Here is a 17,227-nt window from a genome sequence, read left to right as displayed (position 1 = left end):
AAACTGGTGGAGAGGGTGACTTTTTTGGGAGAGAAATCATTGTATTTAAGGATAGGATATAATTCACATTAGAAACATTTTTATTTAGTAAGTCTCCATATGCTAGCACAGAAAAAAAAAGGGCTGGATGAAAGCAAGAGGGTGGTTATCAAAATAAATTTTTAAAAAATGAAATTACAAAGATAGTAACCATAGACTAATTTATATTTTTTATAGCTTACAGATACAGGTGGTTAAAATGCTATGTATTCTAGTTTTCCAATTAAGTAACAAAAGAGTTCGTTATGGAGTCTTTGTTTGAATGTGGATGGAGTGTGTGTGGGGAATGTATGTGTCTGTGATGTATGATGGCCAAGTTTATATTGGAGGGATGAAAATGTGGGTTTTTAACCACAATTCTGTGTTACTCAAAGGCTTCCTATGTAATTCTTTATTTCATTGAATTCAACCATATGACAATAAATAGGAAAGTACATTTCTTCTACAACACCAAGATTTTTAGGTGTCTGTAAAAAAAAAAGAAAGAAAAAAGATAGTATTAGAGAATGTATACATTGGTTTCCCAATGACAAAAGATATCTTTAAAAAAAAAAAAATATATATATATATATTATTGATTTTGTACAGATAGGAAGGGAGAGAGAGAGGTAGAGTGTTAGAAACATCGATGAGAGTCATCGATCAGCTGCCTCTTGCACACCCCCTACTGGGGAAATGCCCGCAACCAAGGTACATGCCTTTGACCGGAATTGAACCCAGGACCCTTCAGTCCCCAAGCCGACTCTCTATCCATTGAGCCAAACCGGTTTCAGCGACAAAAGAAATCTTAAGAGTTAACTGTAAGTGCACTGTACGATCAGAGGACAGCCTGGGGAAGATCCAGCTATCTCCACACATCTGCCCTGAGTAACAAGAAGGGGAGCAAGTTCTCTGAAACTGACATATTTCTTTAGTCCCCTATGTCTCTGTACATCATGAATGATTTACTGACACAAGTAATTTTTTTTTATTTAATCAGGGTTGTGGCTCTTTATTTCCCATTTCTTGTTAACTAAGTTTAGGTAACCAAGCTAGCATAACAAATTTCCCCAAGAGAAAAACCTTAGAGAGCATCACGTTCCACCTCTCATTTACTGGAGCAAACTCCTGGCTGCAGCACACAACAAATGCAAAACAAATGAGTAAATAGATACAGAAATAAAACAGCCACAGCCAAGCAAAGCATAGCCTCTTGCCCCCAATTTCATGGGAAAAAGATCCCTGATTTCATTTGGTAGCTTGCTTGTAATGCCACAGTGCTACTGCCCCCGGCCAGCTGCTGTGTGTCATTGTTCTCTGCCTTTTGCTGCGATGCAACAGAAAGATGGTGCATGCTAGTTGATATTTGCTGGTTTAGACTTTGTTCAACTGTGCAGCTGTAATGGAGCACTTCTATTAAGGGGAACAATATATTTTCAATGAGTCCTTTGTGCTTTTTAACTGAATTCCCAGCACACTATAAAATATGTAACATAACCGGATATGACGTGTTTTAAAAGAAATGCATTGATACTCTATTATTCAGAAGATATTTTTGTACTGAACATTTCAATATTATATCTCAGTTGAAAGCACTTCAAAACATTAATCAATCTGGCTTAGTGATAAAAAGGATGTGGCAAGTTGTTAGGGTGAATTAGTGATAAAGTCTGAGGAACTTTAAAGGGATATTTGCAAAATGATATTGAGAGGTTCCGAGATTTATTTCCCCCAACTCACCCACCACTAGGCTGACTTTGAAATTACCAATAATTTTCAGAATGAGGATTTATCATCTTATTGTAGGCAAGAATGATGCTCAAAAATCATAAACTGATCATTTTCTTACAGAAAATGGTGGCTAATTCAATTTCAAAATAAGAGCCAATTGACAATCTCTTAGTTTTTTTTTTCTACTGAATTTGTTTTTCTTTTTATAGAATGTATTGAGGTGATACTGTTTAACAAAATATACAGCTTTCAGGTACACAATCCCACAACACATCACCTGTACACTGTATTGAGTGTTCACCAACCCCAGGCAAGTCTCCTTCCATCATTCTTTATATTATTTATATCTTTTAAAAGAAGTAGCAAGCCAGGAATAAGAGGGCAGTGACAGAATTTCAATAAAGCCTCTGATTTTAGCACAATGGAAAAGAATGAATATGAGCTTTTGAAATGGATGTAGCTAATGTGTTATTAAATGCCCTTGCCGCTGCTGCTGCTGCTGCTGCTGCTGCTTCTTCTTTTTCTTCTTCTTCTTCTTCTTCTTCTTCTTCTTCTTCTTCTTCTTCTTCTTCTTCTTTTTAAAAATATATTTTATTGATTTTGTACAGAGAGGAAGGGAGAGAGATAGAGAGTTAGAAACATCAATGAGAGAGAGTCATCGATCAGCTGCCTCTTGCACACCTCCTATTGGGGATATGCCTGCAACCAAGGTACATGCCCTTGACCAGAATCAAACCCAGGACCCTTCAGTCCCCAAGCCGACGCTCTATCCATTGAGCCAAACCGGTTCGGCCCTTGCCGCTTCTTATCACAGTAATTAGGATTGCCAAATTTAGTAATTAAAAATACAATATACCCAATAATTTCAGTTTCAGATAAGCAGCAATTAATACGTATATATACTTGTCATAAAAATTTCTTATCCCGAGTTTAACCTGAAGCCCTGTAGTTTATCTGGCAACTTTATGTAGTCAGTCCTTGGAGGCTTCCTCTAAAGCAGCGATTTTCAACCAGTGTGGTGCAGGGACTTGTAAAACATGCGGTACCTCACTATTTAGTCAGGGGCAGTGACCTCTTTTCCCTTAGATTGTCAAATAAAGAAATGACAACAGCCAATACAACAATAGCTGTCCAGTGCGAATTAATCAGAATTATAACTTTTTTTTGTCAGATCAGCAAAAATATATTTTTCCGTGTGCCACAGAATTTCAGTAATTAGTTTATGTGTGCCATAAGATGAAAAAAGGTTAAAAATCACTGATCTAAATTCATGCTTGGCTCAGTTTTTTTGTAGAAAACCATGACTGGGTTCACTAATTGAAAAACTTTTGGCTTCCCTCTCAAACACCTTAGTTATGCAGAGAACTATTTAGCAAAAGAGCAAGCAATCATAATTTCAAAAGCGAGATTTGTGTAGATATTACAGTGTTCTTTAAGGCAGACAGACATACAGCCTCTCACTCATGCATGTGACAGTACCTGAGTGACAGCTCATAGTTCAAGGGCTAAAATGACTATTTGAAAATCTTGGTTCTGTCATTTAGTAACTATATGACTTTGGGCAGTTAGCTGCACTCTTTCCATTTCCTCATCTTGAAAATGGGGCTAATAATACTCTCTACCTCGCAGGGTTGGTTTCAGGTTTAAATGTAACACTAAACACAGTGTCTGCCAAATAGCAAGTGCTCAATAAACACTGGTACATGTAATAATCACTTAGAAATATTGATCAAAGTATGCTAATGTCATCAGCTACCATGAGAAAAAAAAAAATATCACATTAGGGTTCTCCATCCCTGGATATGACACTACTAGTAGCCCCGTGCATGAATCCTTGTGCCAATAGCTTGCCAGTAGCTCGCTGCCACCCTCCAGTAGCTCTCTGACCACTGCCCTGCCCTCCTGTAGCTTTCCCTCGTGCTCCTCCTTCTCACCTCTCTCATAGCTTGCTGCCTGCCCTGCCCCCTTCTGTAGCTCTCCGCCATCCCCTTGTAGTTCGCTGCCCCACTCTCCTGCTGATCCGTGATCCTGTTGTTACACGATCTATTGTTACGGTTCATAGTGTAATGACCATTTCATATTACATCTTTATTATGTACTAGTAGCCCAGTGAACAATTTGAAATCACATGGTGCCATCCACCCTCTAGTCGTCAGTCCGGCCCTGCCTCCCTCGCAGGCCCCTGAAGTAGCTGCAGCCACTGCTGATCAGGACCTTTCTCAGAGCAGGTGCTAAGAGGGCACCCCACCCCACCCCCAATGCTGTGTGCATAGCCTCCTCCTGTCTGGTCAACCTGTTATGGCATCCCAGTTAATTAGCATTTTATATTGAGAGAGGATTCTAAGATCTTTTCCATGACATCATTGCAGTTTGTTTGCTCTGAAATGCTACTCAGGTATACCAAACACCTCTTTTATTTAAGGAAGTTAACTAGAAAAAAAAAAAAAAAAAAAAAAGAGGGGGGAGAAGCTGTAGTAGTACAGGACACAGACCTAAACTCAGGTTCTAATTGTCACTATTAACAAAAGTGACACTTTTAAAAGGTGAATCATGGGATCTCATGTTTCTGATTCAGTGGTTAAGTAGGAACTGATTTTCTGCAAATGTGCCCACATGATGCTTATGCCATTGTTCCCTGAAGGACACTTTGCATAGCAATGAGCTGAGAGGGCATCAGGACTCCAGGGAATGCAGGATGTTATAAATAAAAAACAATTTTATAATAACTTACCAGAATATATTTAAAATTTATGTATTTCATATAAAAAGGAGAATTAATTGGTCTTTGTAACGAATCAAAAACTCTTGTTTAAATATCTTACATAATATAATACTAGGTAAAAGTAAAACTCAAAAGGTATCACTCTTTATTCTTTCATTTATCCCCATTTCCCAATGCACTTTATTTTCAGAAAAGCAAATTAAATTTTAATTAAAAATAACAATTAAAAAAACAAACCTTATACTCTTCTCATAGACCGTTTCCCTCTTCCTACTCATTCTTTCCCACTATATATCAAATGGAATTATTTCCATTGTGTAGTAAATATCAGGATAAAATAATTATGATTAAGGTTTATTTTAGACTAGGGTGTTTGGGTAGCTCTCTCTGAAAAAAGTGATAATTGAGCTAAAGGATAAATAAAGGTTTTTGATTTTTGAAATGAGATAGAAATGGATAAAGGGAGAGATATTCATTTCATTTGCTTTCATCATTTGCTTACAAATTTTGATGGATGATTATTTCAAGTTTATTTCATTTCCCTTTAAACTCCTTTGTAGGTAGCAGTAGCTTGCTGTGTATCATCTAAGGAAGAATGCCTTGAAACCTGATGATAAGAGGTGATGTCACATCACACTCTCCTTGTGGTAATGTGATATTTGTCTTTATTTTCTTTCACACTACTGCTGATTTACAGGAATTATCTTAGCTCCTGATCTCTTGCAAATCATCAGTTGTTATAATCCAGGAAGGGCTGTTAGTTATTTGTCCAATTAATGATGCATGAGACAGTTCCTCAACATTTTTTCTAGTTCAGAAGCATATGAATTACTTACACTTTGCTACCTGATTCCTATTATTTTCGAGGGAAAATAATTACATATTTAATCATATTGGATGATTTAAATGACATTTAAAATGTCAATTGATATAATTTCTAGTATGTTTTTAAACCTTGCTATATCTTTTATCTCTCAGATTTTGCTCAAACAGGTTTTTCTTGCCCACCTGTAACTCGCTATTACCTACCTGACAGATTGGGCACTCCCTCCTTCTTACTCAGATGCTCTCTGATCATTCTGTAAGCTTAGTTTGTTAAAGCAGGACTCAACAAATTTACTCCAGTTGATGAGGAAACAAACCAGTCCAGTCCTGTGAAAATTGATCCCACTATTCCCTTGCCTCCATAGTTTTTTCACACACGTGTGTTAATAGTATTTAGCAAAGGCTTGCTGGCAAATGTAACCTTCTCTCTGTACAGCTTTCTCTCTTCTGGCACTTTGTCTTGAGAATTCTAGCTCCCTTAGTTTCCTCAAAACAATGAACTCTGTCTCAGTTCACTTAGTTCACTAGTCTTTCTTTACTTTGTCCTACCAAACTATCTGAAAAATTCAAAGTTCTGAAAGTTTAAGGTCTCTTGCCAAAAAGAGGTTTTAAAGCTAACACCTTAATTTTAATGGAGAAAGGGGAGGACAAGCTCTTCCCACCCAGAACAGGTAATCCAATTCCAGCCAGCAGCTATCTTTAAACAATGTGTTCATTTACATTTGAATGGCTACACCTTTTGATAGCCTAAGGGCAAGTTTACATGTAAACAAGTTTGCTTCTCAGTTCCCAGGGCAGAAAAAACAAGGTTTAAAATTATTAGATTTTAAAATTTATTCTTAAAAATATAAAAGTTTATTAATTAAAAAAAAGAAGGAAATTAAAAAACCTGATGAACAATATTAACTGTTGATTATAATTGAATCAAAGATACGGGAGGGGAGTGGATTGACAATTCTCAGGGGAAAAGGGGAGTGGTGGATGTGGGAAGAGACTGAACATAAACAGTGCACCTATGGATGAGGACAATGGGGGTGGGGAAAGGGCCCAGGGTGGGGTGGGAACCTGGTGGAGGGGGGAGGAAATGAACAATAAAGATTAATTAAAAAAAAAAAAAAAGAATAAATTACCAAAGTATATTTGACCTAACGAAGAAATATCAAAAGTGACATTAATTTGATTTAGAGTTATAAGATTTTGTGGATCAAAGGGGTAAGTAATTTTCTAAAGTTACACTATTATTTAATATGTATCCTTGATTACATGAACTTGAAAAGACCAGACTTAAAATGTCACAAAAGACATTTGCAGAAGGAAAACTTAAGGAAAATATAACATTGATTAGTGATCCAAGGAGAAAGAACTAATATTTTGGAAAAATATCTCATGATGCTTTTTCTAAGTGTGGACAAAATATTCTCTTATCAGGATGTTAAAAAGAACATACAAGCAGACAGAAGCTGCGGGTTGCTGAAGGATTCCCAGGACCAAACCAGAGACGGGAGGACCTGCATTACCACCATTTGTCCACCAACCAGATCTGAAATATCATGGCTGGCATGTACACATAAGGAACTATCTGGCATTGAAATTGGGTCACAAAACAACTGTTGGCCCAGAAAGGAACTCAATACAGACTGATTCATTTGCCTCTCAGCATAACCATTATGGCTTGTTGCAGTTTAGGTTCTTACAAGGGTATTTCTTGGATCACATGATCTCACACATCTAGAGGAAATAATGAACAACATAAACAGACCCAGAGAAAGAGAACCAGGGGTCAGACTCTCAAACCTTAGAGGGAAAGTAAGGGAGGATGGGGGTAAGGGGAAGAGATCAACCAAAGGACTTGTGTGCATACATATGGGCCTAGCCAGTGGCCATGGACAATGAGGGTTGGGGGGGCGGGGCATATCTAGGGAGGGGTTTGGGATGGGAATGGGGGAATAAGGATAATTATGTGAGACCATAGTCAATTAAAAAAAAAAGAACATGATAAGATAAATAAAAAATATTGACAGAAAAGTTATATCTGTGACTTTACTGCTTCATAATCTTCTAGTGTTTCTTAGAAGTGGACCAACGTAGGTAAATGCCTGTAAAAATTAATAAATTTATTTTATCAGGCTTTTATTCACTACAGTGAAATACAGTCAATTCAATATAAAGTCTGTTTTTTCTATCTATGTTTTACTCACTTCATTTTAAGCCTCCAAGCCTCTATTAATTTCTTTAACCATATCTTTGTGACTATTTTCAATTCTGTTTTCATTTCCATTTTTGAACTTACCTAAACAGACCAAAAGCTGAAGCAATCCAACAAACTGATTTCTTCATTCCTATACTTGGGCAGTTGACTACAACTGGAGAAAATCACAAAATCTTCAGAAAATTGTCTCTGAAAAATAATGTCCTATGAGCTCAATAGGGCTATTTACCCTGCTCTCCAATCTCTGTTCTGATAAGGTTTTTCTCTATTTTTCACAATTTCTAATCAAACCATTTCTAATCTTCTCAACTATCCTACCCTATTACCTTACCACTCATTCTCAGCAGAAAAACCTGTCCTTTACTTCACAGACTTGTAGAAACACTCAGGTAAGAACCCTTCAAATTCCTGATATCCCACCTACAAAGTGATGGTGTATTATAACTGTCTTCTTTTTTTCATTATGACAGAAAATGTCTTATTCTGGCTTAGGCTGACTCCTCCAATTTTTCTTAGGATCCCCTGATTGCTACCACAGGGATTTCATTCCAACTTTTGAGCTTTATCCCATTGTCTTCTGTACTTTCTCTCTTTTTTACTTACATTTATGATAAAACCTCATGTTTTTCCTATTTTGTCTTGTACTTCACTCCCCAGTTTTAGTTCCCTCTTTATTAGCTGACATTGCCAAGCATCTTGAAAAAAATATATATAAACTCCCCACATGTGCTTTCTCTTTTCCCATTTTTGTTTAGATATAGCAATATAAACTTCATCCTTTACTTGCCCACTGAACAAGCTCCAAGCAAGACTATTTCTAAATGTTTGTTGCTATGTCAGGTGATTACTTAGTTTTCATTTATCTATTCTCCTGGGAGTATTTATAATAATATTGTAAACCATAACCTCCCTATTGAAGCAAAAGTTCCCTTAGCTTTCTCAATGTTAAGTTCTTTTGGTTCTTCTCCTACTGAACTCCTTGATTGCGCCTTCTCAGCCTCCTTAAGGGATTTGCCTTGGTGAACTCATCCGTGCACAGGTCACTCTAAACTGTTTGCTGATGACTCCTTTGACAAATCTCTGAAGCACCTGTCACTTATTCTGGTCACCTGACTCACTAAACACACTTGTAACATTTCATTCTTTATTCTAATCAATGAAAAGATGAAAATAAAATCTCTAGATTCACTTCCAATATGGCAACTTCATTTCATGATCACCCACCTAACAAGAATATATACAAGCCTTGGAACCCTACAGTTCCTCTGGCAGTATGGTTAGGGAGGTATTGTATGGTGTCTATTAGAGGCCCAATGCTCGAATTCATGTACGAGTGAGGTCTACCCAGCTCTCCCCAATTGGGGCCTACCGGAGCTGGGTCAGCCAGAAGGAAGGGCTGCTGGAGGTTGGCCTGCTGGCCCTGCCCCCAATGGGAGGGGGAGTGGGAAGGGGACAATCAGGGCTATAGCGTGGGTCAAAGCATCTGGTTGTTCCAGTCGTTCTGGCATTCTGGTTGCTTGGATTTTATATACCATATTTTTCGGACCATAAGACGCACCGGGCCATAAGACGCACCAGTTTTTAGAGAAGGGAAATGAAGAAAAAAAGATTCTGAAACAAATAGTGTCCTAAAATATTTTATGTGCATTAAAACCCAACATCACAGTCATAAACACATGTAATCAACCCTGTAAAGTAAACAGCAGCATTTAGAACCATTTTAGAGCCGGGCAAGCACACAGAGACCTCACAGAGCCGGGCAAGTAAAAAAACTTTGTGTAGGACCATAAGACGCAGGGACTTTTCCCCCCCCACTTCTGGGGGAAAAAAAGTAAGTCTTATGGTCCGAAAAATATGGTAATTCTCAAGATGTCTGACTTAGACTCTTGGGCACAGTAAAGGCTGTGAGGATTTATGAAATGCTGTTTAGGATTTTAAATTCTCCAGGTAATCCCTAAAACCAGATTTTTACTGGTGATTTTCTCCCAGCATAATAGATTAGGCAGCCTGGATTGACCAAAGAGGCATAAAAGACTCCACTGGGAACTTCTGCCTTGAGCTAAGATTCACTGCACAGAATTTGTGATTCAAACTGAAGGAGAAGTACATATGTCCATGTGATAATAAAGGCACTAGTAAGCTTATATCTGGGTGTTTCTAAGAACTCTACTAATTGCCTGTACTTACTTTCTCTTGCTGTACCTTATCTTTTCCCTTTAAATAAAAGCCTTAGGTTTCTTTGCTCTGTTTCTGTGAATCCTCTCAAATATCTGAACTTGTGAAGTTCCTGTAATAGTTAAAAAAATAAAACATTCAAAGTGAAGTGAAAAAAATTGTTAAACACACCAATAAAAATGAAAAATAAGGACCATATCTGTCAAATAACCAATTCCTTGTCAGAAGTAGTATGCATTAGAAGAAGAATATTGTTTTTAATATTATGAAAACCACTTCTCTCAGAATTTTATAGAACAAAAATTTTTTTTTTAAATCTACTTTTATTGACTTCAGAGAAGAAGGGAGAGGAAGAGAGAGATAGAAACATCAATAATGAGAGAGAATTATTGATCAGCTGCCTACTGCATATTCCCAACTAGGGATCAAGCCTGTGTCCTGATTGGGAGTTTAACTGTGGCCTCCTGGGTCATAGGTCGAGGCTCAATCACTGAGACACACCATCTGAGACAAATTGTTTTTCAAGTACTGAGTAAAATGAAGACATTTTCAAATAAACAGAGACAAAGTAATTTCTCCACAATTACGTTAATAAATATTTGACAATTTTCAGAAAGAAAAGTAAACCCAGAAAAATGTCATCAATTAATAAAGGAGAAAAAGAGGGCAAGCACACACTATATTACATACATCAATAAGCCCAACTATTGTGTATTAATTATAAAGAGTGAACATCTTTACTTCGGAATATCAAACAATATTGAGGTGAAGGCAGAGTATACAATACTAAATTTGTTCACTGTTAGCGATCAGTTAAAATATTAAATAACTAATATGTTTTAAGATACAGGTAAATATAGTTGTTAAAAATGTAGTGCAATTAATAATTGTACTACATGTCTAATTTGTGAAATACGGGTCCTGGTTTTTCCTAAAACTAGGTAAATCTCTAGATGAACTGAACAAGTTCATCCTTGCAGGAGCCCAGGCATCCCACAGCCACAGGCTGGTCCCACTGCAGTAGCCCATAGGCTCACGCTGCACGCTGCAGATAGGCATTGGGAACAGCTCAGAGCAGACAAAAACTGAAGCCCTGAGATTTCTCACTGGTTTGATTGGGGCTGCTGGTGGACTTGACTCCACTGCCTCACTCCTCCCCACTCCTAAAGCTACCGTGGGCCTTGGGGCATGGAACAGGGGGACGTGGGTCCAGACAGAAATAGCTGAGGAGGCAGGATTGCACTGTCCAGCAACGAGGGGGAGAGGTTTGTCCTCGTCGCCTGCAGCTGTGTAGTCTGGGCCGCTGTCCCTGAGGAGACTGAAGATCCAAGGTCCCTGGGCAAACAGTGTGTGGGATGGGACAGGCGTGGTAGGACAAGCCAGATGCTTCCTACCGACCGGCCTAGGAGGATGGCTGGTGCGCCTGCAGAGCCCGCAGTGCCTGCAAGCTGCAGCTTAGGGAGGGATTCCAGGCTGTGACGGGACTCCAGGTGATCCAGAGTCCGCAGGGGTCTGGCCAGAAGGGGGCTTTGGACCTTCAAGCGATGGCTCTGCTACCAGGTGTGTTACAGACCAGGGCCATCACCCAGCTGCCCCCTGCCCAGGAGATCCCCCAGCACGGTGAGGGCTGCCCGGGCCCTGGGAGTGTGCCACGGGGCTCCCTGTGTCACTGACCTCATGCTGGGGATGAGCATGCGTAGGCCCAGCTTCTCCTAGCCGCTCTGACCATCGCTACATTGTCTTGAAGCCAGGGGGCTGCTTTGTAGCCAGGATCTTCCTAGGCCGGGATGTGATGCTGATCTATAGCTGCGTGTCTTCTTCTCCAGCGGGCTCTGGGCCAAGCCCGGGTGCCAGTATCCAGGCCTTTGCTGCTGTCAGGGTTATGGCCCCCGAAGGCTTCCTGCCAGACCTGGCAGAACCCCCCTGCTGGACCACTCTGCTGATCCAGAGCTCAGCCAATGAGAGGGTCCCACCGCATCGTTGCGCCATTGGTGACGTGTGGGGACCTGAGCTTCTAGGATTCGGACCTCAGTGCCCCATTGGACCTGGAGGATGGCTCAGAGCTCAAGTATACTCCACCCACGCAGCCCCCATCTCTCCTTGGTACCAGGAAGCCTGCACAGTGAAGAAGAGGGGGCAGCTGGACAAGGACACCCATCCCCAGGACTGTCCCATAGGCACAGTGGACACATGGCCCCAGTTCCTGGCTGCTCCACAGCACCACACCCTGATGGCCTCTGAAGTGGAAGACATTGACATGAATTGTTCACCTTAACACATTAAGCTGGCAGTCTATGACAACTCGGAAGCTGTTTGCTGTCAGGAGAACCAGAACTTGCATTAGTTCATGGTATGAATGAACTTGTTTTTCAAATATCTCGTCAATGGGTCCTGAATATAAGCTTCAGGTGGGAACCTACAATAACCACCATGAACACAGCCAGAAAAGAAACATCATGGAAGGTTCCTTTGAACCACAGCAGATTCTTGACTGAGATCTTGCCTCCTCTTTGAATCTTCCCAGGGGTATACCTGAATTTGATGGAGGGGAAATATAATATTACATCTTTGTTCTCACTAACATAACTGACATTTAGCTTTATTCCCAAATATGAATTCTAGCAGTAAATGATGATCATAAAAGCAGTATCTGTGACTTTCCCACCAAACCAAATCAAATCAGTTCATTTTTATAGTAGGATTGTTAGGGGAGGGGTGGGGAGTAATCAGAAAATAGTACTCACAGTTGTCACTAATTGGCATCATGGGATATCTTATAATTTGAGTTACTAATAAAAAAAAAAGACCATATAATACAACAAAAGAAGAAAAAAGTAAGTACACTAAAAAAGACTATAGATATGAATATTTTAAAATAACAAAATGACATTATGAAATGTTATATTCATAAATAAAATATTATAACATTTGTACAATTAAACTATCACTTCCCAGAAATAAATGAATCACTGCTATTGTTTAAAAAAGTTATATTCTGAGTGCCAAAACCAGTTTGGCTCAGTGGATAGAGCGTCGGCCTGTGGACTGAAAGGTCCCAGGTTCAATTCTGGTCAAGGGCATGTACCTTGGTTGCGGGCACATCCCCAGTAGGGGGTGTGCAAGAGGCAGCTGATCGATGATTCTCTCTAATCGATGTTTCTGACTCTCTCTCCCTCTCTCTTCCTTTCTGAAAAAATCAATAAAATATATTTTTAAAAAGTTATATTCTGAAAAATATGAATAATCATTAACATTTTCAGAATGATAATCTATGTATCCAGAAACACATGTTTAAATACCTTGCACTTTTTTCTATTTGATTGTTTTATTCTTATCGATTAGTAGGAGTTCTTTTTGTTTAACAGATAAGAGTTAATAAATGAATATGACAATGTATCAGGGTATAAAATTAACACCCAAATATCCATGGCTTCTTTATACATAAACAATGAACTCACAGAAAGAGAAATTAGAAAAAATAACCACATTTACCATTGCACCAAAAAAAAAAAAAAAAATTAGGATACCTAGGAATAAACTTAACTGAGGAGGTAAAAGACCTGTACTCAAGAAACTATAGGACACTGAAAAAAGAGATAGAAGAAAACATACACAAATAGAAGAACATACCATGCTCATGGGTTGGTAGAATCAACATCATTAAAATGTCCATACTACCCAAAGCAATTTATAGATTCAATGCAATCCCCATTAAAATACCCATGGCATATTAGAACAAACTCTCCAAAAATTCATTTGGAATTAAAAAACACCCCGAATAGCCACAGCAATCCTGATAAATAAGAAGAATTTGGAGGGATCATAATACCAAATATCAAGCTATATTGCAAAGCCATTGTTCTCAGAACTGCCTGGTACTGGCACAAGAACAAATATATAGATAAATGGAACAGAACAGATAACCCAGAAATCGACCCAAACCATCATGTTCAATTAATATTTGACAAAGGAGTCAAGAGCATACAATGGAGTCAAGACAGTCTCTTCAATAAATGGTGCTGGGAAATTTGGTCAGACACATGCAAAAAAAAAAAAAAAAAAAAAATGAAGCTAAATCACCAAATTACACCATACACAAAAAGAAACTCAAAATGGTTAAAGGACTTAAATGTAAAAATTTTCTGAAAAATCTTAGAAAATTCCATAGGCAGCAAAATATCAGATATATGACATAGCAATATCTTTATTGATACAGCTTCTAGGGCAATGGAAACTAAGGAGAAAATAAACAAATGGGGTTACATCAAAATAAAAGTTCATGCACAGCAAAAGAAACCATTAACAAAATAACAAGAAAGTCCACTGTATGGGAGAACAAATTTGTCAATGCTATTTTTATAAGGGTTTGATCTCTAAAATTTATAGGCAACTCATACAAATTAACAGAAGGAAGAAAAATAATCCAATAAAAAAATAGACAAAAGACCTAAATAGACACTTTTTGAAAATGGACATACAGAAGGCCAAGAGACATGAAAAAATGCTCAAAGTCACTAATCATCTGAGAGATACAAATCAAAACAACAATGAAGTACCACCTCACACCTGTCAGAATGGCTATCATCAACAAATCAACAAATGACAAGTGCTTGAGAGGATGTAGAGATAAAGGAACACTCTTTCACTGCTGGTGAGAATGCAGACTGGTGCAGCCACTGTGGATAACAGTATGGAGTTTCAAAAAACAAACAAACTGAAAATGGAACTCCCATTTGACCCAGTAATCCCACTTCTAGGAATATATCCCAAGAAACCAGAAACACCAATCAGGAAGGATATATGCACTCCTATGTTCATAGCAACACAATTTACAATAGCTAACATTTGGACACAGCCTAAGTGCCCATCAGCAGATAAATGGATTTAAAAAAGTGGTACATCTTTACAATGGAATACTATGCTAGTATAAAAAAGAAGGAACTTTTACCATTTGCAACAGCATGAATTGAACTGAAGAGCATTATGCTAAGCAAAATAAGCCAGTTGGAGAAAGATAAATGTCACATGATCTCACTCATATGTGGGATATAATGATCAACATAAACTGATGAACAAAAATAGATCCAGAGACAAGGTAGCACTGAACAGACCATCCAACCTCAGAAAGAAGGCAGGAGTCAGGGGGTTAGAATCAACCAAAAAAGTTGTATGCATGCATGTTAGCATAACAAATGGACACAAATACTGTGGAGGTGGAGGTTGCCCTCAGTGGTGGGAGTGGCAGGAGGGGAGTGAATCAGGGAAAAAGGACACATATGTAATACTTTAAACAAACAAACAAATAAACACAAAAAAATAGGTTTGTATGTTGCCAATATATAATTATATATTTTCATATTTACATATTTAGAAATAATTTTGATAGATCTAGTTGTTGATTTTATGGTAAAATTAATAATTATTTTCAATGTGGTTAACATATTTAAGTTAAAGAAAATATTTTTGCCTAAGATCATAAAGGCATTCATCAAGCATACCTATGGAAAGCTTTATAAATTATGAGCATTAAGTATTTTTCATAGTTTAGAGATACAATTTACCTGTATCAATTTTAATCTATGTTGTGAATTAATGGTTAAAATTATTTTGTTTTTTAATAGATATTTCCTTGACCTAGCACAAATTTTTTGGGGGAAAAATGAAACATCAATTTTCCACCTTATGGTTCTGCAAAATTGGTCCCAAATCTAGTATTCTTTGATATTATAGGAGATTTTCTGTACTATGGTCTATTTGAGTCTACTGCCAATACTTAATTATTGTAGTTTGATAACAATTTTCTTGCTATATGGTTGAATAAATCCTCTCCACTTGGTTCTTTCTCTTCCATATAAATTTAGAATTCCCTTATTATTTTCCAGTAAAAACCAGATGTAGACTGTAACAACATTGAATCTATAGATAAATTTTGGAAGAATCAACCTATCCAGAATATTGAACATTCTATTTCATTAACATGTTATATCCTTTTGCTAATTTAGGTATTTCTCACTATTCTGAAAAAAATATTTTATATTTTCTGTGCAGAGTTATTTCTGATTTTTAATAGGACAATTTCCTCAGTATTTTGTTGCTATTTTAAATTATATTGTATAAATTCAATTTCCTAATTGTTTAATGTACTATGTATAAACTCAACATCTTATGTATCAATATTATATGCTCACTAACTTTCATTGTGTATATGCAGATTCATCAGAGTTCTATGCACAAAATTATGTCATCACAAAAATATTCTTATTGATACCAATAAGAATAGCTATTCAGGAATCATTATTCAGACATAAATCCAAGTAATATTTCTGTTATGAGACAAAGACAAAGGATATTTATACTAAAGGGAACAATTATATCAAGAAAAGGAAGGTATTTTTATTGGAACAGATAACGTAACAGTGATGTTAATTCTCAACAATGCTTTTAATTTCCCATCCACCAGCCATGTGTTTGTTAGTCACAATATCTGATATCTTTTTATATTTAAATAATTCTTTGGGAAACAAGATTTCTTAGGCTATTTTGCCCTATTTTTAATATTCCAAGCTTTGAGGTATAACATGCAAGGCAGGTCCTTGGCCTGGCAGTTCTGGCAGATAATTTTCTTTATTGGGGTGGCACTGGTTAACAAAATTATACATGTTTCAGCTGCACAATTCTAAAACCCATCATCTGTACACTGTATTGTGTGTTAGCCATCCCAAGTGATGTTTTTATCCATTATCATTTATTTCTCCTCCTCCACCTCCCCTTACCCAACCCTTCCCTGACAATCACCATAGTACTATCCATGTCCATGAGTTTTCTCTTTTTTTTCTTTTAACTCTATCACAATTACCCCTTACCTTGCACACACACACACACACACACACACACACACACACACACTAACACCCCACAACAGCTGACAGCCTGGTCTCTGTTTATGATTCTCTCTTTTGCTTGTTAGTTCATTAGATTCCACATATGAATGAAATCATAAAGTAGTACCTGTTTTTCTCTGACTGGCTTATTTCACTAAGAATAATGCTCTCCAGGTGCATTCATGCTGTTGCAAAAGGTAAGACTTCCTTAATTTTCATGACTGCATAGTATTCCATTGTGTAAGTATACTATGGCTTTTTTTATCCACATCTACTAATGGACACTTGGGTTGCTTCCACATCTTGTCTATTGTAAACAGCACTGCAATGAACATAAGGATGTATATATTCTTTCAAATTAGTGTTTTTGCTTGGGCCTTTTTTTTAAATGACATCAAGTTTAAATGAGACTCAGATATGAATTGGGATGTGTTTCCTTTCTCTTCTCTGGGAAAGTGTACTACTATAAGATTTACATAATTTCTTTCTTAAATGTAGATCATCTTGAAATCATCTTTGCTTAGTGTTTTTTTTTTTGTTTGTTTTTGTGAGAGGGATGTTTATAATTATAAATTCAGTATTTTAATATTACCAGTGCTCATATTTCATATGTGGGCAAATAGTATTTTTTTAGATTTTGTCCATTTTATTTACATTATCAATTAA

The 17,227-nt window shown here is 37.4% G+C and overlaps 1 pseudogene; it reads left to right on the top strand.

Moving 5' to 3' along the window:
- Window positions 1–8,701: 8,701 nt before the first annotated feature.
- On the top strand, window positions 8,702–12,128 carry LOC118729637 (annotated as a pseudogene).
- Window positions 12,129–17,227: the final 5,099 nt, after the last annotated feature.

The sequence above is a fragment of the Pipistrellus kuhlii genome, unplaced genomic scaffold, assembly GCF_014108245.1.
Source record: "Pipistrellus kuhlii isolate mPipKuh1 unplaced genomic scaffold, mPipKuh1.p scaffold_m20_p_3, whole genome shotgun sequence".
Taxonomy (NCBI): Eukaryota; Metazoa; Chordata; class Mammalia; order Chiroptera; family Vespertilionidae; genus Pipistrellus; species Pipistrellus kuhlii.
The sequence above is the reverse complement of the archived record's forward strand: the minus strand, read 5'-3'. Positions and strand labels throughout refer to the sequence as shown.